The sequence below is a fragment of the Nannobrachium achirus genome, assembly GCF_963921795.1.
Source record: "Nannobrachium achirus genome assembly, chromosome: 4".
NCBI classification, from domain to species: Eukaryota; Metazoa; Chordata; class Actinopteri; order Myctophiformes; family Myctophidae; genus Nannobrachium; species Nannobrachium achirus.
Genome location: NC_137813.1, coordinates 59,356,904 through 59,381,961, shown reverse-complemented (window position 1 = coordinate 59,381,961; position 25,058 = coordinate 59,356,904).

Here is a 25,058-nt window from a genome sequence, read left to right as displayed (position 1 = left end):
AGACGTCATGTGTGAAATTCACAGCGTGAAATGTTCAGAGCATGGTTCTGAGCCCGGCCCGGCCCGGCCCTAGGCCCGTTGGTGAGTTTCAGAAACGAGCCCGTCCGGCCCGTTTTTGGCGGGCTGGGCGGGGCCCAGGTCGGGTCCCGGCGGGCTTGCAGGTCGGGTCCCGGCGGGCTTGCAGGGCTCTAACCAGGGTACACCAGCGCTTGTTCAGAGGCAAGTGAATGTCTTTACATACACTTACAGTATGTGTTATGTGCTAATTAAATCAGGTGTACAACCTTAGAATTGGAGTTAAAAGTAACTGTTCTTTGTTCTTCTCATAATACATTTCTTAATCTGTATGATATTGCTTACAGGTTTCTGGTCGGGATCAACTCAGAAGATGGCACAAAATGCTCTGCCAGACAAGGAGTGAGCAAGAAGACCAAGAAGGTGGTGCGGAGAAGCTGACAGCCATCAATCCTCTGGTCAACAGTTTCATTCATTCCTTGTTGGAGTTCGAATGGAAGACTTCAAACTGAGGGCTGGTAGTAGGTTTGTTGGCCACCACCCACATTCCCTTCATTAACCATCAGATTCCCAAAGGGGCCCTGTTTTTTCTACATGTTTTGTCGCTCTGATTTAAATGCAATATTATGCCCATTGTCAGAGTACCAATTGAAGTGTCTGTCTGTCTGCCTGTGTCACTTTTATATTCATAGGGAGATCTCTGTCTACCCTAGTTATGTCCCTGTTATGCCCTTATATGGTTTCAGAAAACTTTAAAATGTTTTAGAAGCTATAACTGTTGAACCTGCAGGAAAATGAAATCAGTCAGACACTAGATATGCTATTTGTTCAAGTCTGTGTGCACACTTGAAATGGCATATTATGGATGGTAAAAAGGTGATCTACCTTGTACAGGTTGCATCTAATCTTTCTATTTTAAGTATTTTCTTCTCATTTAAGAAGAAACCATAAATGTTTACATCCTGAAGTCATGATGCAGCTAATGGCGAGCAATTCAATTTAAGCTGATTGGAAGGACAGTTTTTAATGTAAAAGAAATGCACTGAAAATATTGTTGTATGTTAAAAAGTTGCACTAAATTGTTGCTGCTTTGTTCTCCCTAGAAAATAATTAATGTATTGTGTATTAATAATAATTAATGTATTGTTTTGTTTTATGTGAACATGTTTCAATGCAATGTTTCAGAACATTTCATTAACTGTTATTAAATGGTGTTAAAAAGTGTTAATGTGAGTTTGAAATAAAGTTCTTTATAAAGAAACTTTTGATTTCAATGTTATTCTGAAATGCAGTAGAGTAAACTAATCATTATAGTAGTATAGTAATATTGCAGTAACATAATAAAATTACAGTAGAAATGGGTTAAAATAATCATTACAGTATTATAGTAATATTGCAGTACAATACAGTAGAATTAAAATACAGTACAAATGGGCTACATAACAAAAAAGGTAATATTACAGTAAAGTACTGTTCTCTAGTAATACAGTACTGTTCCATATGCTGTAAAAATGGATTATAGTAGTTTATTGTAATTAGGAACTACAGTACATTGCTGGCCACTGAGCTGCCAGTAATGTACTGTAATTATACAACGAAAAGGCTTAGAGTTAGACAAAATGTCTCAAACATCAGAAGGGCCCCCACAGCCAAAGGAAACCCCTGGTTTGCCAAATGCTCAATCCGAACCACTTTAAACAAAGGAATCAGTGCCACCAGAGTCTACAAAATCCGTTAACGATGCAGGAACTGTTATTAAGAAACAAAACTTGGAACCTCGCAGAGGACAAAGAGGTCGCACTTTGACTGAAAAAGGAAAAGGGTTGCAAACCAATAAGTTAAAGGGATTGTTGTATATTTTTGATGGTGTTTATGAGTATTGGAAAATACAAGCAAAGAGAATTAAAAGGGCTGTAATTAACCAGGCTCCCCCTGAAGTACTGGAACAAGAGATCAATGCGGTTGAGAAATACCAGAAAGAACTAAATGGCACTTATAACGAATATCGAACCATTGATGCTCCACCTAATGACCTGCGTCGCAGAATTGACAAGAGCAATCAAGTGCAAATGTTGTGCAGAATGCACAAGTTCTCATTCAAGAGACAGGAGAAGATATTGAATGGGCAGAAGTAAGCACTGTTTTTGACACCACCACTGCTACAACTCCATCTTTACCAGCAACACACCATGGTCAAGAGGATGAGCAAACCCAACAAGAGGAACCAAAAGACCATGCTGCTGAGAACCAAGCCACCCAGAACTTCGGCTGTGCAGGAACTGCAACAACAGAGGCTAAATCAAATGGAGGCTGAGAACCTCACACAGGTACAAGAAATGGAAAAGATCAAAATGGAGGTGGAGCGTCTGGAGCAACTCAAAAGGCTAAATGCTGCTAAAGCTAATCTAAAGGTTCCTCAAGCTAATTCAACCCCAGGCAATATGAGTCAGCATTATCTACCACCACAAGAGGGTGTCAACGTGTCAGACTTGGTTAAAGTGCTGGCTGAAGCCATTACATCCAATAGACTACCCATACCTGAGCCTGCCGTTTTTACTGGTGATCCTTTAAAGTATAACCTATGGAAAACTTCTTTTCAGACCTTAATTGAACAAAAAAAATGTACCAACAGCCGAGAAATTCTTTTTCTTACAAAGGTATATTGGAGGTGCTGCCAAGGAGGCTATTGAGGGTTACTTTTTAATGGAAACCAATGAGTCTTATCATGCTGCATGGGACCTATTGGAGGAGAGGTATGGGGACCCTTTTATAATTGCAAAAGCCTATCATGACAAATTACAAAGCTGGCCAAAAATAAGAGATGGTGTTGAATTGCGCAAATATGTTGATTTCTTGAGGAGCTGCCAATCAGCCATATCTCACAATGCCCATTTACAGATTTTGACGCAATGGAAAATCAAAGGCTCGCAACAAAACTGCCAGACTGGCTAGTTAATGGATGGAATCGCACTGTGACTAATTACCAACTGCAAAACGGACATTTTCAAAAATTTCAGCCATTTTGTTACATTTCTCAATCTAGAATCCAGTATCGCCTGCAATCCTATCACTTCATATAATGCACTGCGTCAAAGTGAGACTGACGATTGCAATAAAGCCAGGAATCAAACTGTCACCTTCAAAAGGCCAACAACAAATGCTAAAGTATTTGCCACCACTATTGAAAGGCAAACTAACACCTGCTTCCTCTGTAATAAACAGGGACACGGACTGTACAACTGTCGCAACTTTATCATCATAATTGTGGGCTCGCCTGGAAGGCGAGCACACGTATGTTATCTTCATTATTTATCTATCAGTCAGTCAGGTTTATATATGTGTATCTCCTCAAAACTTTGGCGCGATTCATCTCCTACACGCTTACACCTTTCAACACCATTCAATTTTTTATGTGTTCAGCTTACTGAGGACACGTGTGCTTGTACTTTTCGTTTTGAAATGTTTTGTAGAATAATTATACAAAAATAAAAATGTTTAACTTTAACTCATCTGCCGCCCAGCCCGTTTATAAACGTTCTATTTTGCCCAGCTATTTACCGCCCAGCCCGTTTATAAACGTTCTATAGTCTTTTCATTGTTTTACAATTGATGGTGCTCTCGTGCTGCCTGTGACTTAATACAGTAGGGCAACATCAAAGGGAACCAGGTCATTCACGTGAATGAAGAAAAAAGGTCAAAAAACTGCATTGAAATACATGTTATCAGGCAATCCAAATACAACAGAGTGAGAGGGAGAAAAGTCTGCAGCAGTTTAAGAGACGCGACTACACAAGCCGCCAGCTGAGGGGAAAAAAAAAAAAAAAAAAAAAAAATCGGTTGGGACTCGGGAGGCTCGGTTGAGATTTGAATATAGGATATTTATATTTATAGTTAGAGTTAGAGTTTAGATAGTTGATTGATAACCTAGAGATGACAGTAGAATTTGTTTAGATTTGAGTGTATTTAGGTGAAGACACTCTGTATTTATAGTGGGAGAGGAGGAGGAAGACTGAGGGGTGTCACAAGGGGGGAGTGCGAGTGGGACTGAGTTACTACGGCCCAAGGTGGAGGGGACATAATTATTTTATACTTTAACTATTGAAAAATAGCAGATCTACAAGCTCATAGCGCGGCACTCTGCGAGCTTGTACATCTGCTATTTTTGAAATCCCCCCTATGAAGAACAATCATGGGGGTCCCGCAGTGAATCCTTGTAGCCAGGGCCCAGATTTTGGTGCGACACGACACCCCTGCACACACAACACAATGAAAGACCCAGGGTTTAGCCTGCCCCTGTGATGAAAAAACCAGGGTGTAGCCTGATCCTACCTGATACACTGTCACCTCCTCCTCCCCCAGTGCACTACTGGCTCGTAAAGATATTCCATTGATAAACAAACAGTCTGCTGGCTCGTAAAACTATAATCCATGTGGCTAAACAACAGTAAACAAAATGATCCAACACGATTCCGGTGTTGTCCCTGTGTTGGTCATCCACTGGTCGTAGTAGCCTCTGTCTGGACCAGTCTATGGTCTGGACAAGAAAGAACGCACCCCGCTGAAAGGTCTCTCAAAAAGGGGTAAAATAATTGTATCCAGTTGTGTGTGCAATCTGTGCATGCACGTGTGCATTGATCCAGCAAACTTTTCTCTGCATTGATCTGCCAAAGTGTGTGTGTGTGTGCGTGTGAGAGAGTGTGCACGGCATGCTGCAAAGATTATGCAAAGATGTAGAGATGTGTTGCTCATTAGTTAAGAAAAAAAAAGTCACATGAAAAGATTATGCAAAGATGTAGAGATGAGTTACAAGTGTTTCCTTTTGTTAAGAAATCACATGACACAGGGTTCCTTTCAAATAGGATGGTCCTTCTTCACATGTGTGTGCGCGTGCACGTGTGTATGTGTGTATGTGTGCATGTGTGTTGAGACTGAGCACAGTGCTACAGTTGCATCTATTGGCTTGAAACAACAAAATCAACCCAATAAGAGACTTATTCATGTTATTTCATAAAAAGCCTTTTTTCTAGCCTTTTTAAACAAATTAGGCCATTTGGGGCTGGCGCAGTAGTCGCTAATAAATTCATAGAAAATCATGGAACATAATTTAAACTCTTGTTTATTTTTTTTAATAAAGTATAGATGTCTATGAACAAATGGGTATACTCCATTTGTTCATAGACATAGAAACACATTTCCAAAATATTCATTGCAAATTAGTCAAAATGCTCCAAAACCCTGACATGTTTTGGAAGAGTTTAATAAAAAACGTGGGGCAGGCAATGTGTTAAGCACCCAATGCATTTCCAATGGGTTTAGTGAGTGGGGACAGAGTTTAGACAGAGGAAAGGGACCCATGTTTATGTTAAGGCGCTGTGGCTGCAATATTCACACTTCAGATATGCTATTTATATCATCGCGTTCACACAGGTCTGCTCTCTGATTTGATCTAAATATCTAAGCTGTGTGATGTATATATTCTGAGTTAAAACTACAAATATCTCTAAATGTCCCTCTCCACTCTACTGATTGAAACAGCTGTGATTAAAGGCCTGTCTGTCATTGGCTGTTCTGTGGTGCTGCAAAGTAACCAAGTACATTTACTCAAGTATATACAAGTACTTGTACCTACAGTACAATTTTGAGGTACTTTTACTCTACTTTCCATTTTTGTTACATATACTCATTTCAGTTACTTGTTACTTTGTAGATTTTATTATTAATAAAACAACATAGATGGACCACTTAATACTGCTATGAAGTTGATCTACAATGTGCACGCACGCACACGCACGCATGCACGCACGCGCGCGCACACACACACACACACACACACACACACACACACACACACACACACACACACACACACACAAACAACTGTTACTGTGTTACTGTGGAGACGTTTGCTTGTATTTGTCTTTGAGACATGTTTTGTAGTGTTTTAGAAATTTTAGTTAAAAAGAATAAGGTTTTAGGATCCCGGGCAATGGGATTTACAGTATATATCCTAGAACCCGCAGGGACACTCAGCCGTATTAGTGGTTGTTGTTGGTTGTCAGGGAGATATCACAACCAATGCATTTTCAAATCAGATCCACAAACACAATAAAAGTCATGCTCCACTCCTCAGTCTGGAGTGGCCACATAGAAGAACGCCTTGGTTATAGACATAGTGGAGGACAGATGTGATCTGGGATTGTTAACCTACAGTATATGCACTCAATATACACCTCTAGAACACATAGAATATGTACAGTACAGTAAGGTTCAGTAGAGTACAGTAAAAGTACAGTAAGGTTCAGTAGAGTACAGTAAAGTACAGTATGGTACAGAAAGGTACAGTACAGTAAGGTATAGTAGAGTACAGTACAGTAAAGTACAAAACAATAGAGTAAGGTACAGTAGAGTACAGTAAAGTACAGTAGAGTACAGTAAAGTACAGTAGAGTACAGTAAAGTACAGTATAGTAAGGTACAGTATAGTAAGGTACAGTAGAGTACAGTACAGTACAGTACGGTACAGTAGAGTACAGTATAGTATAGTATAGTATAGTACAGTAAGGTACAGTACAGTACAGTAAGGTACAGTAGAGTACAGTAAAGTACAGTACAGTAAGGTACAGTACAGTACAGTACAGTAAGGTACAGTTCAGTAGAGTACAGTAAAGTACAGTAGAGTACAGTAAAGTACAGTAGAGTACAGTAAAGTACAGTATAGTAAGGTACAGTAGAGTACAGTACAGTAAGGTACAGTACGGTACAGTAGAGTACAGTATAGTATAGTACAGTAAGGTACAGTACAGTACCCAACAAATACAGTATTTGTTGGGTTGGAAGCGAGCCCACACTGTTTCGAAGGAACAGTATTTCTAGTTTACATTTATTTTGGTTCCTTTGCCTTGGCCTTTTTAGGAGTTTAGAACTCTTTTATATTGTTCTACTCCTATGTGATTGGATTGGATCCCAACACCCTGTTTAATACAAAAATGCCTTTGGCCCTGTTGCCTCTTAAAATCTGTTTACATGTTTACATGTCTAACTATATTTATCTAAAACTAATCTGCTTACATGTTTACATGTCAAATTATGTTTATCTAAAACTACTATACACATACTGTCTGACATTACAGATTTTCCCCTGTAGATGAGGTGGGTGTGCTATTGATCCTCATGACACACAGCTGTCACCAATCTGAGACTCATCCACACTTGTATTTAACACGCCTACTATGTGCATTGTAACCATACCTGAAGAAGACCCGCTGGGGTTGAAACGTTGTTCTTTTTTAAATAAAAGTTGTTGCTGGAGCGTCTAAACAGTGTGCGGACTTCCTTCTCTTTTCATTGTTATTGATTAGACATCAGAATGTCAAAGATGTATGATTAATGTCAATGTTTCTAAGCCTGTACTGAATATACCACAAATGACAAATATTAAGTTTAAAGGTTTAATTCCAATGTGCTTTCTCTCCCAGCTCAAAGGAAAGTGGGGACACAAGGTATGTTTTGAAAAGTACAGCAATGTTCTCAATGGTGACTGTGAGTTAATGAAAATACAAATGTCTTTATTCTCCGCTCCCAAATAGCCAATAGTGGCAAGAAGACTCCAGTCCGCTCCTACAGACAGGAATTAAGTCATTTTTGTATGTGCTATCTCTCTCAGCAGATAATGGAGGGCACACCAGCCCAGTAGTCTCTGGGAGGGCCAAGACCCGGCCCCGCAGCCCTCAGGCCGGCTCAGGGTAACATTTTATTCATTATTGCATTGATCACAATGGTGACTGTAAATGAGACTATAATTATCTCTGTTGCCCCCGCGTTCATTGTTATAGATTTGACATCGGAATGAGAAAGATGTATGGTTAATAATGACCATGTTTTTAAGCCTGTATACCATTTTGTGGTATATGCTGAAAGAAAGTGAAAAGATTTCATTTCAATCCACTCTCTCTCAGCAGTTAATCGACGGCAGACCACCCCCAATGACCCTGGTAGGGGAAAGACCCGGGTCAGAACGCCACAGGGTAAAACTTTATTGATTTATAGTGTTGATCACAATGGTGACTGTAAATGAGACATTTAATTGCCCTTGCTGACCCTGCCTCTGTGTACATTTTAATAGATTAGATTTTAATAGATTAGATTAGACATTTGAAGGAGAAAGATGTCAGATTAATGACATTGGTTTTAAGCCTGTAGAGCATATACCATAAATGGTGTAATTGAAAAAGTTTTATTTCAATGCGCTTTCTCTCCCAGTAGATAAACGCAAGGGCACTCCGCCAGTACCCATTGTCCGCAGGACACAAGGTATGTTTTGAGTACAGCACTGTTCAAATGGTGAACGTCTGAGTTAGTGAAAAAAAAGAAAAAATGTATCCCCTGCTCCCAAGTAGCAAATAGTAGTGGCAAGAAGAAACCAGTCCACGCTTACAGCCAGCAATTAAGTCATTATATTTTGTCTCCCAGCAGATAATCGAAGGCAGACCACCCCAAAAGTGCCTGGGAGGGGCAAGACCCGGTCCCCACAGGGTAAACATTATTGATTAAAGCATTGATCACAATGGTGACTGTTAATGAGACATTTAATTGCATATGCTGAGATTAGACATTTTAGGGTGAAAGATGTTTTCAGAATGACATAGTTTTTAAGCCTGTAGAGCAAATACCACAAATGACGAGTGAAACGGTCTGTGTTTTCTCTCTCAGCATCTGATGGAGGAAAATCTAAATCCCGGAAGCCACCGGGTAACAATTTATTGATTATAGCAGTGATTTATATTGGCAATGATCACACAGAGTTTATAACTGAGAAATTCAGCAACCAGCAACACCGGCCGCACCCAAGCAGCAAACACAGCAGCAGCAGCCTCCAGCACCTCATAAGGAACCAGATGGCTTCAGTTTCCATCGGGTGAAGACCTTGGCCTTCTCTGCTGTGCGTGGGGCTGTGAAGACTGGGGTGTGGGTTGGGACCCGAAACCGGTTCTTTTTAGGACCCGGTTCCATGATAGCGGGTCCAGAACCGGGTCAATCATTTTTGCCGGTCCGATTCTCTTAACGGGTCTCATCATCGCGCATTTAATGTGCATTCCATTGCAAGCAGCTGTGGTGACGTCAGGCCACCTCTACAGAAAGAATGCTCGGAATGTCCGCGTCACTGAGCAGCGCGAGTGAGAGCGACGACAACTGAACACACCAACAAGCAGCGTGATAAACAAACAGCATGGTGCCGAAGAGACAGAAGTCTTCCAAAGTTTGGCTGTACTTCAGCTCACTGGAAGCGCGTTCATTCTGACGTCCATGAGAGGCGCTCGAAGGCTCGTTCGCTCGTTCGGTCCGCGGTCTTCTGTCCTCGCATCTTTCTTTTCATTCACATTTCACATTATGCTCCAAATAACACCCGCAGCTGCAGAAGACCTCGCAAAAGTTGATATGTGAGCGGACTGAGGCGCTCCTCTGTGCCGTCTGCCTGGGTGCTTCTCTTCTTCCTTGTTACGTCTTTGCAAGTTGCAACGCAAGTAAAGCCTGACTACTTCGCTGTGTTGCATGCCGAAAATAGCTGATCTGCAAGCTCACAACGCGTCGCATCATCCACAAGACAACGTGAGCATGTAGATCAGCTATTTTAACCAACGCTTAAAGCCTTAAACATACAGATGGGCGCGACGTTTAGAAACCTGACTTCACAATAGCCCCTTTTCCACTGCAGCTTTAGTACCACACCACACCACACCACACACCACATGAATATATCTACATTTTCAATTACACAAAAGTAGCCCTATTGGTAAGAAACAAATTGACCCTTAACTGTGATTATATTACAATATAAATTTGTATTACAACAACTATACCTAAATTATTATTTATTTGAACGCCCATTAGGCTTATGTAAACAACTACTGTTAAATGGTCTCAATCGTTCATGTTTTATTTTTCTATAGGACATACAGAAGCGTCAGTGTCAGAAAATATGAAAAAAAATATATATTGGAACCGTTAAGAGAACCGTTAGGAACCGGAATCGTTAAGAGGGAATCGCTAAGGACTCGGAATCGTTAAAATCCTAACGAGTCCCAACCCTAGTGGCCAGATTCTATGAGTGGGCTTAAAGGCCTCAGACTGAGCTCTAAAAATGCCTGTGTATGATACAGTAGGGGCCCTGCAAGGAGCTGTTAGACACCACGGCTGCGCCAGGAGAGGGGGGAGGTAATGTGGCAATTCCTTGCACCATACAACCAAATTCTCGAAGAATTTGGTTTCCTTGTCAAGTCTTGGAAAATCTACAAAGCGGAGAAGATCACAGAGGCCACACCATACAAGCGTAATCCAAAATAATTTGGATTCCTTCTCTGATTTGGTCCAACTGCAGTGTAAAAAGTTGTTAGTGTTTGCAGTATTTGGACGGGTTAAAATCCATTTGGCTCATGTTAGAGGAGCATTGTTATTTTTATTATTTTTTTACTGAAATGATATCATCTTTAAGGAGTAGATTAAGTGAATATTATAATATTGATGGTACTTCCAAATCCTCCCAGAAAAACCTGCTCCGATTTAAAATGTAGATTTTACCAGTAGATGTGTTTTCTATACATTCTGATTTTGCCTTTCTTCCCTTCATAGTATGCCCTCCTTGGGCAACTTGCCCGTGAGGTTGGCTGGAAGTACAAGGCTATCACAGATAACCTGGAGAATGAGAGGAAGAAGAAGTCCAAGATATTCTACAAAGACAAAAGGGCCCTGATCACCATGAGAAAGAAAGCGGAGAAGATCGCAGAGGCCAAGCTTGCACCATATAACCAAATTCTCGAAGAATTTGGTTTCCTTGCCAAGTCTAGGAACATCTACAAATGGCAGAAAGGGCAGAAGATCGGAGGCCACACCATACAAGCGTAATCCAAAATAATTTGGATTCCTTGTCTGATTTGGTGGCAGACGACATCGACCTCATGGGTAAAAGCGAAGCCGAACTCCAGGAACTCACCACCAGACTGGAAGAGGTAGCGAGAGCGTATGGCATGGAGATAAGCGAAGAGAAAAGCAAGATCCTGGTCAATAGTCACAACCACCCAGCACAAACCAACATCACAATGAACGGGCAAAGACTGGAAGAAGTAAAGGACTTCAAATACCTAGCTCCACAAAGGAAATAAAAGCAAGAATCGGCATAGCAACATCAGCCATGACAAGACTTGCCAGAGTATGGAGAAGCAACACCATCAGCTTCCCAGTGAAGGTCAGACTATACAAGTCACTAGTACTCTCAACCCTACTCTATGGTTGTGAGAGCTGGACACTCACAGCGGACACCGAGCGCAGGATAAGATGCTCAATATTTCATACAAAGAACACCGGACAAACGACTATGTTAGACAACTCGTCACCACTCATGCTGGAGAACAGGAGCCTCTACTCTCAACAGTGAAACGTCGCAAACTGGCCTGGTACGGCCATGTCACAAGACATACGTCCCTATCAAAGACCATCCTACAAGGGACAGTAGAGGGAAAGCGAAGAAGAGGCAGGCAGAGAAAGTCCTGGATGGACAACATCAAGGAATGGACTGGCTGCAGCTTCCAAACCCTGCTACGAACAGCAGAAGATCGAGAGCGCTGGAGATCCCTGACTGCCCAAGCATCCACCATGACACCCCTACGGCCCCCTAGGCCATGGGATGAGTGAGTGAGTGAAAGGTTCTAAAGGTTTATAGAACATGCCCACCGTGCCTTAGATTCACCAATCAGTAGGTTGTTCAAATATTCCATGTTCAGAACGGTCTCCAACTGCAGTGTAAAAAGTGGTTAGTGTTTGCAGTATTTGGTGGGGTTAAAATCCATTTGGCTCATGTTAGAGGAGCAATGGAGCATTGTTATTTTTATTTTTTTTAAAGCAAATCCAAGTTATAATTTGCACATTTAGAGGAGCAATGGAGCATTGTTATTTTTCTTTTTTTTTAAGCAAATCCATGTTATAATTTGCACATTTTGCACAAGGTTACCTGTGCTGTTTCTGATTATTTTGGATATGATGTGTTCCATAACACAAGATGATAAGCCTTTGTTGGACGACCTTGGGCTATTCTTTGTTTGAAATAAGACGGCGCTCAAATGGCTATCATTATCAGATATACAAGTGTCTTGGTCATGGTGATTGTACTTTCTTGCTTGACATTGATAAGTCTTTATCCCGAAACTGATCATCTATTGATGAGAAAAACTAACAGATCTGACTACTGAGTTGGCAACATGTTATTGGATCTGTGTGAAGTTTGAAAGCATTCATTTCTGTCTAAGTTCTAATGTAATTTTGTCTTGAAACCAGTGGTTAGTGTTTGCAGTATTTGGAGGGGTTAAAATCCATTTTGTTTTCAAGCTCTTATTAGTGTTTAATTTAAGGATTTTACTGTAGGTCCCAGTGGCCTGAGGGGACAGTCAGCCATTGTATTGGTTGTTTTTGGTTGTCAGGGAGATCAGTTGACAGGCTTTTCAATAAGGTACAGTCGAGTACAGTAGAGTACATAAAAGTACAGTACAGTAAGGTACAGTAAGGTAGTCAGGTACAGTAGAGTACAGTACAGTAAGGTATAGTAAGGTACAGTAGAGTACATTAAAGTAGAGTACATTAAAGTACAGTACAGTAAGGTACAGTAGAGTACATTAAAGTACAGTACAGTAAGGTACAGTAGAGTACATTAAAGTACAGTACAGTAAGGTATAGTAAGGTACAGTAGAGTACATTAAAGTACAGTACAGTAAGGTACAGTAAAGTACAATACAGTACAGTACAGTACGGTACAGCAGAGTACAGTACAGTAAGGTACAGCAGAATACAGTAAAGTACAGTACAGTAAGGTACAGTAAAGTAAGGTACAGTAAGGTACAGTAAAGTACAGTACAGTACAGTAAGGTACAGTAGTGTACAGTAAAGTACAGTAGAGTACAGTACAGTAAGATACAGTACAGTAAGGTACAGTAGTGTACAGTCAAGTACAGTACAGTAAGGTACAGTAGAGTACAGCGAAGTGCAGTACAGTAAGGTACAGTAAGGTACAGTACTGTACATACATACACAGGGTATAGCTGCTCAGATTCACCGCTCCACTTCGAACAGGCCGGACTGGGCCCGTCAGTAAAATGAAAGAGAGCATTGCCTGGGACCTCGACACCTTTTACTATTATTTTTTGGGTGGAAGCGAGCCCACACTGTTTCGAAGGAACAGTATTTCTAGTTTTAGTTACTACTTTGTAGATTTTGATTATTATTACAAAACATACATTAACCACTTCAGCCCTATACATTTCCTCCATTTGAAAATAGCAGATCTACAAGCTCGAGCTTGTAGATCTGCTATTTTCGAAAGGTTTTTATTCATTTTAAATCTTGAAATGGGACGTTCTGCACAATACTTTAAGTATATGTTGATGCCAATTATCGCTGTCACTGTCGGACAGAAACCTCGTATCTCCAAGTTTCAAATGTATATGTTACAGTATGTTTAGGTAACTCAGGACGGTAAGAGTAAGAGCGCTTGTTTTGTCGTTCACCACACACTAATCACCACCAGATGGCGACGACAGCCCATAGACAGCCATTCACTAGTGCAGGCGCTGACGTCACTCGTTTGCGACTCTCTTTCTTTATTTACTAGCCTAGCTGGGCGGTGTTTAGCCATTAGCTTAGCCATTAGCTTAGCCATTAGCTTACTATGAGCGTTTATCGTGGGCTTGCCCAGGCCTGGGCATAAATATAACGATTGCATTCACCACGGCTTCGTAACTCGCGCGGCCGGCGCTGGCCTTCGCTGGCCTTCGCGCCGCTTGCAATGTCGTGGACAATCGAGTGGCTCCGCCTGGAGGACGTTGTTGTGGGCGACCGCTTGTTCCGCCCCGTGCGGCACCACGAGTGCTCCGTTTCTCGACCGTCCTGTTTCTCTAACAAACCGTGACATATACATTTATTCGCAAAGCAAAGCCCTGCTTCATCATACAAGGCTGTTGCAAAAAAGTAGTGAAAACAGCAGATCTACAAGCACACAACGCCTCGCGGTGCGAGGCGTTGTGTGCTTGTAGATCGGCTGTTTTCACTAGTTTAAATCATTTTTAAAATGATGAATACAAAACAAACGGTTTTGGACATACAAGGTTTCCACCCGACAACGACGAAATATAACTAACTCATGTACAATAATTGGCCCACTGGCTTGTCACTTGTCATGATCTGAAATGGCAAATCTTTGAGTAGCAGCAGCGCTATAGAGAGAGATCTCTCTCTATTGCGCGCAATGAGGGCCTCTCCAACTCTTTTTCCCGGGCTGAATCAGGGGCCCAGCATGTCCCTGCCCCTTGCCCATGTTATGAAAAGCAGGAAGTCGCCTTATGGGAAAATGTCTTTATACTAAATCTGTGCATATAAAAATGATATAACCTCTCAGATATCTTAGTTTTAGCAACATTTTTCATGTCAAGCAGTTAGTTTGGCTTATTTGTTGAAATGATAAAAATCGCTATGGTGGTTGGTGGATTACGACCCTCTAGTCAGGGAGGAGGGAGCTAAAGATGGGCAGATTTGGTTGTGGTGCTCGGTTAGGGTTAGGCATTGTGCGGTGCTCTAATAATTATAATGAATAAGTGTGAACAAACTAGTTTATTTGGACAATATATGTAACTAAGATATTCGATTGGGTACATTTATTTTATATGCATGCGCAGAATTACAATTAAAATAAATTTTAAGTCGAGGCTACTTCCTCAATTTCCTGGTTAGTGCGAGCTGAGTCTGCCGGGAGGCGCTGCGGTCTCTCTGCTCTCTGACTGTTTAAGAGCGTTTACACAGAGACCACATGATCTACTGTATCACAATGATAAACGTCGGTTCTTGCCCCTCCCACTTTAAGTAACAAATGTCAGTACTTTTCCCACCACTGTGCAGACAGACATCCTTATATGAGTGCTGGGCTGAATGACGTGTTCATGACTCCAGCTTCTCTCCTTGTGATGTGAGCTGCATTGCAAGCAGCGAGGCAGCAAAACCCACCATAAGGAATCAATCTGTTTCTCTGCAGTCCAACACGTTAACAGCTTCTTCTCTATCTCCACCTGTCTGCATTTGCCTGGCAAGCGATAAACCCTCAAAGGGATATTTCACTTTAAAAACAACATTTTATCATCTACTCAGGGCTTTTGTGAACACCCAGGACAGGTTTCAAGTTGCTTGATTTTAGATATTTAGATAGGCTATTTGATATTCATTTGATCAGACACACCCCCTTTCTATGCAAACCCAAACCCATTGTACCAGCAAATTTTTACCATGTTAGATGCATCGAAAACACCCCATGGTCCTTGGTTCTGGTGACTACCCTCCTAATATGTGAGGGGGCCATGTTTTTTCAATTACCTTTTTCTTTTTTTCTTTTTAATTTAACAAAATATATTAAAAATAGTTAAAATGTTAAAGCTCTATATTAGTAATCGTTGCTTTATTACAGTTTTTCATGATTGTTAACACACAAAAATTACAACACAACCTTCACTTCATGTACCTATAGCTTGACTTGATTTGGCACTACTTCACACTCGCTTTTCATGATTAGACTCGGTTTCTCCTTCTTTACACTCTGATGTCAATTACACATCACCTTATTGTCTACTACTATACAATACACTACACACAATGTTCGGTTGTTGCACACACTTCTCGCGTAAAATCTCAAAGCATCAACCTACAATACACTCCATGTCAATCACACCTCACCTTGTTGTCTAAACACTACACACAATGTTCAGTTGTTGCACACACATCTCACGTAAAATCTCAAAGTATCAACACACAAAACACAACTATTCAAAACTCTACACATTCAGGTCTGATGTCAATTACATATCACCTTGTTGTCTAAACACTACACACAATGTTCAGTTGTTGCACACTGAACATTGAGACAGGAACCGGAGGCAGAGATGGGCACAAAATACAAAAATGATTTGAAATACAAAGATAGGCCTACAAATACCAGCCCAGGATATTGTCACCAGGATAGTAGCTGGGTTGAAACTGTTTCCGGTCGTTGTTTCCGGCCAAAGTGTAGTCCGTTTTGGACTACAGAAAAACGTAGGAGATCTTCCGCTCCCGACCGGATCAAACGGCCCGTTTACAAACGAAGACCAGGCTTTCCCCCAGCGGAAAGCCTGGTGATGCGAGGTTACCAGGATAGTATCCTGGTCAATATTAGACCAAGTACTGACCAAGTATTTAGATTTTTTTTCAAAAAACTTTTTTGTATTTTGTGCCCATCTCTGACCAGAGGCATGGTGCCTAAATCTACAGTAAATCATGTACCCAAATACGTAAAACTTTTTGGATGCATATTGCCATATTGTGTGCTGTTTTATGTTTTACAAATAAAAAAGTAGGCCAAACTGAATAATTTTACAGAAGGAGAAATAGCTCATTCTCCCGAGTCAATGTCATTCATATGGTGTGTTCCAATTCAATGGTGTGTTTTCAATTTTGCACTCCAGTGTGCTGTAAATGCTAGGTAGTGTGCAGCAAACGCTTAGTTGTGTGTACTGAATGAAAGGTATGTGTCATTTGAAAATATGACAGTGTGTACCAAATAAAACATGAGTTCCATTTTGTGAACACAGTTAAGTGATTTGATGGCAAAGTGATCATCTTGGGAAGGGAGTGTGAGGTTTAGCATTTTGTGTGTGAGGTTTTCAGTTTTGTGTGTGCAGTTTTGAAAAAGCCGTTAGTGTAGTGAAAAACGTGTGTTAACAATCATGAAAAACTGTAAGTGATTTTATGGCAAAGAGTCATCTTGGGAAGGGAGTGTCAGCTGAAATGAAAACACAAGTTCCATTTTGTGAACACAGTTAAGTGATTTGATGGCAAAGTGATCATCTTGGGAAGGGAGTGTGATGTTTAGCATTTTGTGTGTGAGGTTTTCAGTTTTGTGTGTGCAGTTTTGAAAAAGCCGTTAGTGTAGTGAAAAACGTGTGTTAACAATCTTGAAAAACTGTAAGTGTTGAATCAGTAACATCTTCCCATTTCTCTAGTTCTTCAGTTACGTAACAGAACTGACAATTTCAGTTTGGTTTCAGTTCGAGAGAGAGAATTCTGCAAATATAATTTATCAGCTTTAATGCTACAGCATAATGCTCCAGTTCCAATCTTATCTGCTCAGTTTTTAGTTTTGTTTAATCATTTCCAATTGAACTGGTTTATCCTGCACCCTCTAGTTCTAATATCTAGAGGGAATAATGGATTAGATTGGTATCCCGACCTGGGAATGTATTTTCGCTTTACTGTAGGGCTGGAGAGAGCCCTGTTTCTGAGCAAACACTCTATACTGGCCCTAGCAATGATATAGGAATGTAGAGCTACAGTATTTAACACTTCTTTTAAAGGACAACTTTGTTTTTTTACAACAAGGGTATATATTTTAGATTGCAATACCAATAAGAGAAAATTGTAATGTTTTCATTTACTTTTTTCTATCGTTTTAGCACGTTTAGCGACTTTGATTTCAGTGGTTGGGGGCATGCATACAAGTGGCTAAATATGTCTTCTTTTGTTTTGACACAATAAGCCAGCTCTTTACTACTATTTACACTACAGTAACACTACTAGCCCCCATAAGTCACATCTGCCTATGAAAGTGGTGCATCTCGGGAATGGGCTTATTGTGTGTAAAAAGACAGGTATTGTTGTTGTCAGTGACTACTACTGTACTAGCAGGCTAGGAGGCTAGACAAGCCCACAATGGTCTATAAAGTGAAATTCACTGCACAAAATGTTTACCTTATCAATATAATGGGGTCTGTGAGTCTGAGCCTGGCCCTGAGCCCGATGGTCAAATACAGAAACGGGTATTAGCGCCTATCTGTATTAGCAGGCTGGGTTCTGGTTGGGTCCCAATGGGCTTGCAGGGCTTTGTGTGTTGCTTTCTTTAATCAGTTTTCATCTTTATTCTGTTGACTTTCCATGCTCTCCTTTTTATCTCGTTTCATTACCTCTAATGTGTATTCTTCTCCATTACATTAGACTTTGTTCATTTCAGGTATACAGTACATCTTTGCCTTTGGCCTGTTCAACTTGTTACACATGATTACTGATTATAACCAGTGTTGCACCAGCTCTGGCTACAAAAAGGATTGATTATTTTGAACCGCTTGCTTCTGCCATATTGCAAAATCAAGACTGATGATCTACCCTAGCAACCAGAAGAAGAAAAAAAGTTATACACAATTCAAATTTAAATTTCGCATTGCATTGTCCCCATGAATCTGTGTCTATGCCCACATATGGAGATGAGTGATGACATATTGATGATGTCGTCGGACGGGTCGGGTCTTTTAGACACTAGTTTAGAGAAGATTGCAGCAGTGACACCTCCTCCCTACATAGGTAGATAGGTACTTTATTAGGAGATTTTCTGCCCTTTCACAGCATCATGTAGGGGGTGAGAGGGGTTGTCCATGATGGTCAGGAGTTTAGTCCTGATCCTGTTATTGGCCACCTCCTCCACAGTATCCAAGGTGGTACCGAGGACAGAACCCGCTTTCTTGATAAGCCTATTCAGCCTCTTCCTGTCGCCCTCCTTGATACTGCCCCCAACATACCACTGCATAGAGCACTGCGCTGGCCACCACTGATTGATAGAACATGTTCAGCAGAGTCCTACACACACCAAAAGATCATCATGTTTGTTTGTTTATTGTTTGTTTGTTGTTTGGAATGGGCTCACTGTGTGTGTGTGTGTGTGTGTGTGTGTGTGTGTGTGTGTGTGTGTGTGTGTGTGTGTGTGTGTGTGTGTGTGTGTGTGTGTGCACCAGGCGTGTCGTTGCCAGGATTTTATCTGAAGCAAACACGGAAGTCAAAGTTCCTATGTTTGGCCGCTAGTTGCGCAGTTTTCCCCCCGCGAGGTACCAAAAGGAATTTGTCTACATTGGACCCTATTCGTCTTCCCCTTTGATTTTCTAACCTTAATAAACGTTGTCATAAATACTTTATACTAAGAAAAAATGGGAACAAGACCTCTCCGTTCAGATAAGCCCAGAAGATTGGTCTTACGTATGTGCTAAAATACATACCTGCTCTTATAACCTCCGTCATAAGTTATCCCAATTCCAAACTATACATAGAGTTTATTATACACCAGAGAAGCTGCATAAGATGAATAGTGAGATGTCTTTCCTCTGCTGGAGGTGTAAGAAACAGAGGGGAACTTTCTTTCATATGTTCTGGACATGCAGTGTTGTGTCATCTTTTTGGCACGCAGTTCTGGATGCTGTCTCATCCTGCTTGGGGATTTCTGTCCCCTACTCCCCTCGCCTGTGCCTTTTCGGCACTGGCAGAGAGGACGGTGGGAACAGACACCAAAAGCAATACATGGACTTAGCTTTTTTAGCAGCAAAGAAATGCATTACTATACACTGGAAGTCATCTATCCCTTTCACAGTTTCACATTGGCTAAATGAACTATCCAGCTACACCCCTCTGGACAAAATTTATTATAATATCAAAAACAAACAGCAGGACTTTTGGCAGGTTTGGCAACCTCACATGGATTATTTTGCATCTATACCCATAAATACTGTATAGTTGAGCTGGTATGCACTGAGTCCCCCCCCCCCCCTCTTTTATGGTTATTTATTTATATTATTATTTTTCTCAGTACTTGCTCTTTTCTTTTTCTTTCCTTGATTTGTCAGTTTCTGTTTTGTTCTTTGTTTTTTGTTTACTTAGTAAGTCAAGTTATTGTTTGTTTTGCTTTGTTCTGTGTTCTGTGGCCTGTCTGTCGGCAGCTTGGAAAAAAAAGTGCACTGGGAAAGTGTTGTATCATTATGTTGGATTGAATGTGTTACGGCTCGATCCTCCTCCCCTTCACATACTGGCCCTTCTCACCACCTCCCCCCTCACTGACTGCTTCCTGGCTCAGCTCAGCACACCTGCTTCCCCTCACCAATCACCGCACCTGTCCTCCATTCCTCAATCACCAGCTGCCTACAAATACCCAGTCTACTCTGCGTGCGATTGCCAGAGCTTCACCAGTCAAGGTTGGTAAAGTTAGATTGCTAGACTTAGCTTTCCCAGTTTAGCAAGTTAGCAACTCGTAATCTCCTTGAAGTGTTTGCCGTGTGCTATTTTTCCCGTTGGAACTTTTTGCTAACGCCGTCTCTCATCTCCTCCCCAGTTTTTCCGGATCCTGAGCTGAGCCGACAGCGAAGCCATTATTCCCCACATTCCCCCACTTGGACTTTTGTGAATAAATTTGCCCTTGTGGGCTTTCACCAACAACTGCCTCTTCCTTTGCTGAGCTTTTGGGTCAAACTAGACAAGCTTTAACAGTAAGCTCTGGCCATCTAGACCCAGCCAGCATGGATTCAGCAGCCCCAACCCTCACTCCTCTTCAAGCCCAGGGACAAGTGTTGCATCGCCACTCTCAGCTGTTAACAGAGGCTTCTGTTGCAGTGACTAGTATACAGGAAGAGCTCAAAGCAGTTTCCTCACTTCAGCAGTCTCAAGCCATGCAACAACAGACCCAGGTGAACAAACTCACTGCTTTGGTCCAGACTCTCACGGACCAGGTCACCGCTTTAAGTGCTCGGCTTTCTCCTTCTCCGGGTTCAATCCCCTCTGCTTCTGCTCAATCCCAGCCTGTGCCTCCCGCAGCCCCCGAGCTAGAGGCTCCCTCCACTCGGGAGCCTCACCTGGTTGCACCAGCTCTCTATGACGGGTCCTTCGCTTCCTGCCGTGAATTCCTTATGCAGTGTGAGTACGTTTTCGCTCTTCAACCTTCAATGTATTCCACTGCTGCTGCCTGCATTGCCTACATAGCTAATCTAACCACCGGGCAGGCTCGCCGTTGGGTTATGGCTAGTCGGGAGGGCTCTGCACCTTACATGCAAGATTATGCAGCGTTTACCAAGGAGTTCAGGACTGTTTTCGACCATGATGTCCACGGGCAGGATGCAGATTCAGTTCTTTCATCCCTCCAGCAGGGTTCTTGCTCTGTGGCGGAGTATGCCACAGAGTTTCGCATTCTTGCAGCCCGTTGCCAATGGAACGAGGCCGCTTTGTTCAGTGCTTTCCAACGGGGCTTGGCAGAGCCCGTGAAGAATGCCTTAGCTGGTAGGGAGAAGCCAACCACCTTGAACCAACTCATCTCCCTCTCTATTTCTCTTGATGAGCGCCACCGGGAGCGTAAACGCGAGGGGGCTCACCAGCTTCGTACTGCCACAAGATCGTCTTCCTCACCTCCAACCAGCACTAGCCGGCCTGTCCAGGTGTTCCCTGCTCTCTCTACGTCGGCTGGTGAGGAGCCTATGCAGTTGGGCCGGGCCCGCTTAACCCCTGCTGAACGTGAGCACCGAAGACTACAGGGGCTCTGCATGTATTGTGGTAGCTCAGCACACTCCGTTGACTCCTGCCCCATTCTGCCCTCCAGAGCCATCAGCCCGACTGCCAAAAGACAGGGCTCACCCGCTCGGGGGGTCCGAGTGAGCCGTCTTATCCAACCCCCAATCCCACTGCAGCAAGACCAGGTTCATCGTCACTCTTGCCTGGTCCGGGCAGAAGCTCACCGTTCCTGCTATTATTGACTCAGGAGCTGATGAGAGCTTTGTTGACCAACGTTACGCCCAGGAGGTGGGTCTCCCCATTGCGCTACTGGACAAGTCACTCTCAGCTTTTGCTCTGGATGGTCATCACCCACCGCTGCGAGCCTCTCACACTCACAGTCTCCGGAAACCATGTTGAGAGCATTCGTCCCTACGTTATCACCTCACCTGACACCCCGTTCATCTTAGGCAGACCCTGGCTGGAGCTCCATACTCCTCACGTCTGTTGGAGCTCGGGCTGCATTCTCAGCTGGAGCATTCCCTTGTCACGCCCGCTGCCTTCGGTCCGCCCAGGTGCCTTCCCAGGTCGAACGACCCAGACCGGCTCCACCTGACCTTTCCAAGGTTCCCTCTGACTACCACGACCTTGGTGAAGCATTCAGTAAGGAGCGAGCTTGCACCCTTCCTCCCCACCGACCCTACGACTGTGCCATCGAGCTCCGTCCTGACATTCAGCTTCCAGCCAGCCGCCTCTACAATCTCTCTCTTCCAGAGAAAGCAGCTATGGACAGTTACATTAACGGTTGCCTGGCTGAGGGTCTCATCCGCCCGTCCACGTCCCCAGTGGCTGCAGGGTTCTTTTTCGTCAAGAAGAAGGATGGGAGCCTGAGGCCGTGCATAGACTACAGGCAGCTCAACAACATCACAGTCAGGGGCGCAGGAGGCATTTTAAAAGTGAAGGGGACATATCTGGGAGGTATGTGAAAAAATTTGGGGTATCCCCCCCACTTTTGGTGATATCCCCCCCACTTTTGCCCCGAGGAGGGGGGGACATATCCCCTCCACTTGAGCTGAATTACACAGTTGTTTTACGCAGATTTCAAGGCATTTTTAAAATGAAATACACATGAATTCATTACGTCTATATTAGATCTTTTTATTGAAGGAGTAACAGGCCAACGGCTGCAGCACTTTTTTTTAACCCTTTTAACCTTTTTTTAACTGCTTGTCACTATCGCGTCGCATTAATTATGATGTATTATTTATTTACTTATCAAGTTATCACTAGTACTGCAATAACCAACACAACCAAAGCTTAAAACACACTTCAACACAAACACTGACATTAAACAGTCCTCTCGTCATAACCAACGTTTCTTTCATGTTTCTATGGTTAACTTTTTACCTCAAGAACACCGACTATAGCAGCAATTTGGCACAGCGACCGTTCATCACTCAAAACACTGGCCAGTGGCCACAATAAAATACAGTATCCTTACTATCCTACTCAGAACGCAGAAGCATGACAGCCGCTCAGCTGTCAGAACACTGAACACACAATACAATAATACAGTCCACAAGCAGTTGGCACAGGTTAGAAAAGGCCACCAGTCCAGAACACAATACGGTATAAATGTCATTCATTACCGGCTTGAGAATTGAACATCCTTCCTCCTCCTCCTCCTCCTCCAGTCCTCTCGTCTCACACACACAGACACAGCCCAAGTAACAACAAAGTAATCCTTTAGCTTCCTTGTCCAGGGCCAGGGTGGCAACAAAAACAACAAAGTAATCCTTTCCTTGTCCAGGGTGGCGGCATTCCTTATTAACTATTTGAAATGGCAGAACCAAAGTTATAAATATTGTGTTCTATCGAGTTTCAGCCGTAGCAGCGGTCTCCTGTGCTTCCTTAACTATCGTTTCTTGTTGCCAGATTTTGCCAGAGAAACAAGCAGCCACCTATATGAAAACCACCCTGGAATATTGTGGTTTTCATATAGCTGGCTGCTTGTTTCTAAGAACTTGGCAACACAGACCAAACCATTTTGCAGGAAAACAGAGGGGTGTTCTCATTATAATAGCATCTGTAAATCCCTTTGATCGTGTTTAGTGCATGATTTCAGAATTTAGACCACTATGTCCCTGACTGGGGGGGACAGGGGGGTCTTCTGGAAGTGAATGGAGGGGACAAAATTGAACCTGGAAGGTGACAAAAACCCCTTGACTGGGGGGGATATCCCCCCCACCCAAAAAAAGTGGAGGTGTTAATCCCCCCCGTCCCCCCCTACCCCCTGCACGCATGATCACAGTCAAGAACAAGTACCCTCTCCCCTTAATGAGCTCCAACTTTGAACCCCTCCTCAGGGCTACCATCTTCACCAAGTTGGACCTCCGGAACGCATACCACCTTGTGCGTATCCGTGAGGGGGATGAATGGAAGACCGCTTTCAAGACCCCCCGTGGACACTACGAATATCTGGTCATGCCCTTCGGCCTCACCAACGCCCCCTCAGTCTTTCAAGCTCTCATGAACGACGTGCTAAGGGACATGCTAGAGGTCTTCGTGGTCCTGTACCTAGACGACATCCTGGTGTTCTCCCGGAGCCTTGAGGAGCATGTACAGCACGTCCGCATGGTTATCCAGCGCCTCTTGGAGAACCGCCTTTTCATCAAGGCTGAGAAGTGCGTCTTCCACTCGTCCTCTGTGGAGTTCCTTGGACTTATTGTGGAGGATGGCTGTATCCGTCCTGACCCCCGCAAGGTCCAAGCCGTCGTCGACTGGCCTCAACCCACCACTCGCAGACAGCTCCAAGGTTTCCTCGGGTTTGCTCATTTCTACCGCCGTTTCATTCGGAACTACAGTTGCATAGCTGCTCCCCTCACTCAACTTACCTCCACACTACGTCCTTTTGTCTGGACACCTGCTGCCAGTGCCGCCTTTGCTACCCTCAAGGAGCACTTCACCACAGCCCCTGTCCTACTCCACCCTGACCCCTCCAGGCAATTCGTGGTGGAGGTAGATGCCTCAGACGTTGGTCTGGGTGCCGTCTTGTCCCAACGGTCAGTGGAGGACCAGAAGCTACACCCCTGCGCCTTTTTCTCCCGCCGGTTCGACTCGGCAGAAGAGAACTACGACATCGGGAACAGGGAGCTGCTAGCTGTGGTGGCAGCCTTTTAGGAGTGGCGCCACTGGCTGGAGGGCGCTGAAGAGCCCACCTTAGTCTGGTCTGACCATAAGAACCTAACCTTCATCCGTGCTGCCAAGCGCCTCAACTCTCGCCAGGCACGGTGGGCACAGTTCTTGGATCGGTTCAACTATACCCTTACCTACAGGCCTGGCTCCAGTAACATCAAGGCTGATGCTTTGTCCCGGCTCCATGCGCCCGAGAAGTCTTCAGCTGAACCTGAGCCCATTGTTCCTGCTTCCCGTATCATCGGGGTGGTCACCATGAACATTGAAGCTGAGGTCAAGAGGGCCCAACGTGCCGAACCCGGTCCAGACAATTGTCCCCCTCACAAGCTCTTCGTGCCTGATTCGGTGCGGTCCCGAGTGCTCCTGTGGGGCCATACCAGCCAGTTTGCTTGCCACCCTGGGTTCAACCGCACCCTCTCCTTCCTTAGCCGGAGGTTTTGGTGGCCATCCATGAGGACTGACGTCCGGGAGTTTGTCGCTGCCTGTGCAACATGCTCCCGTGCC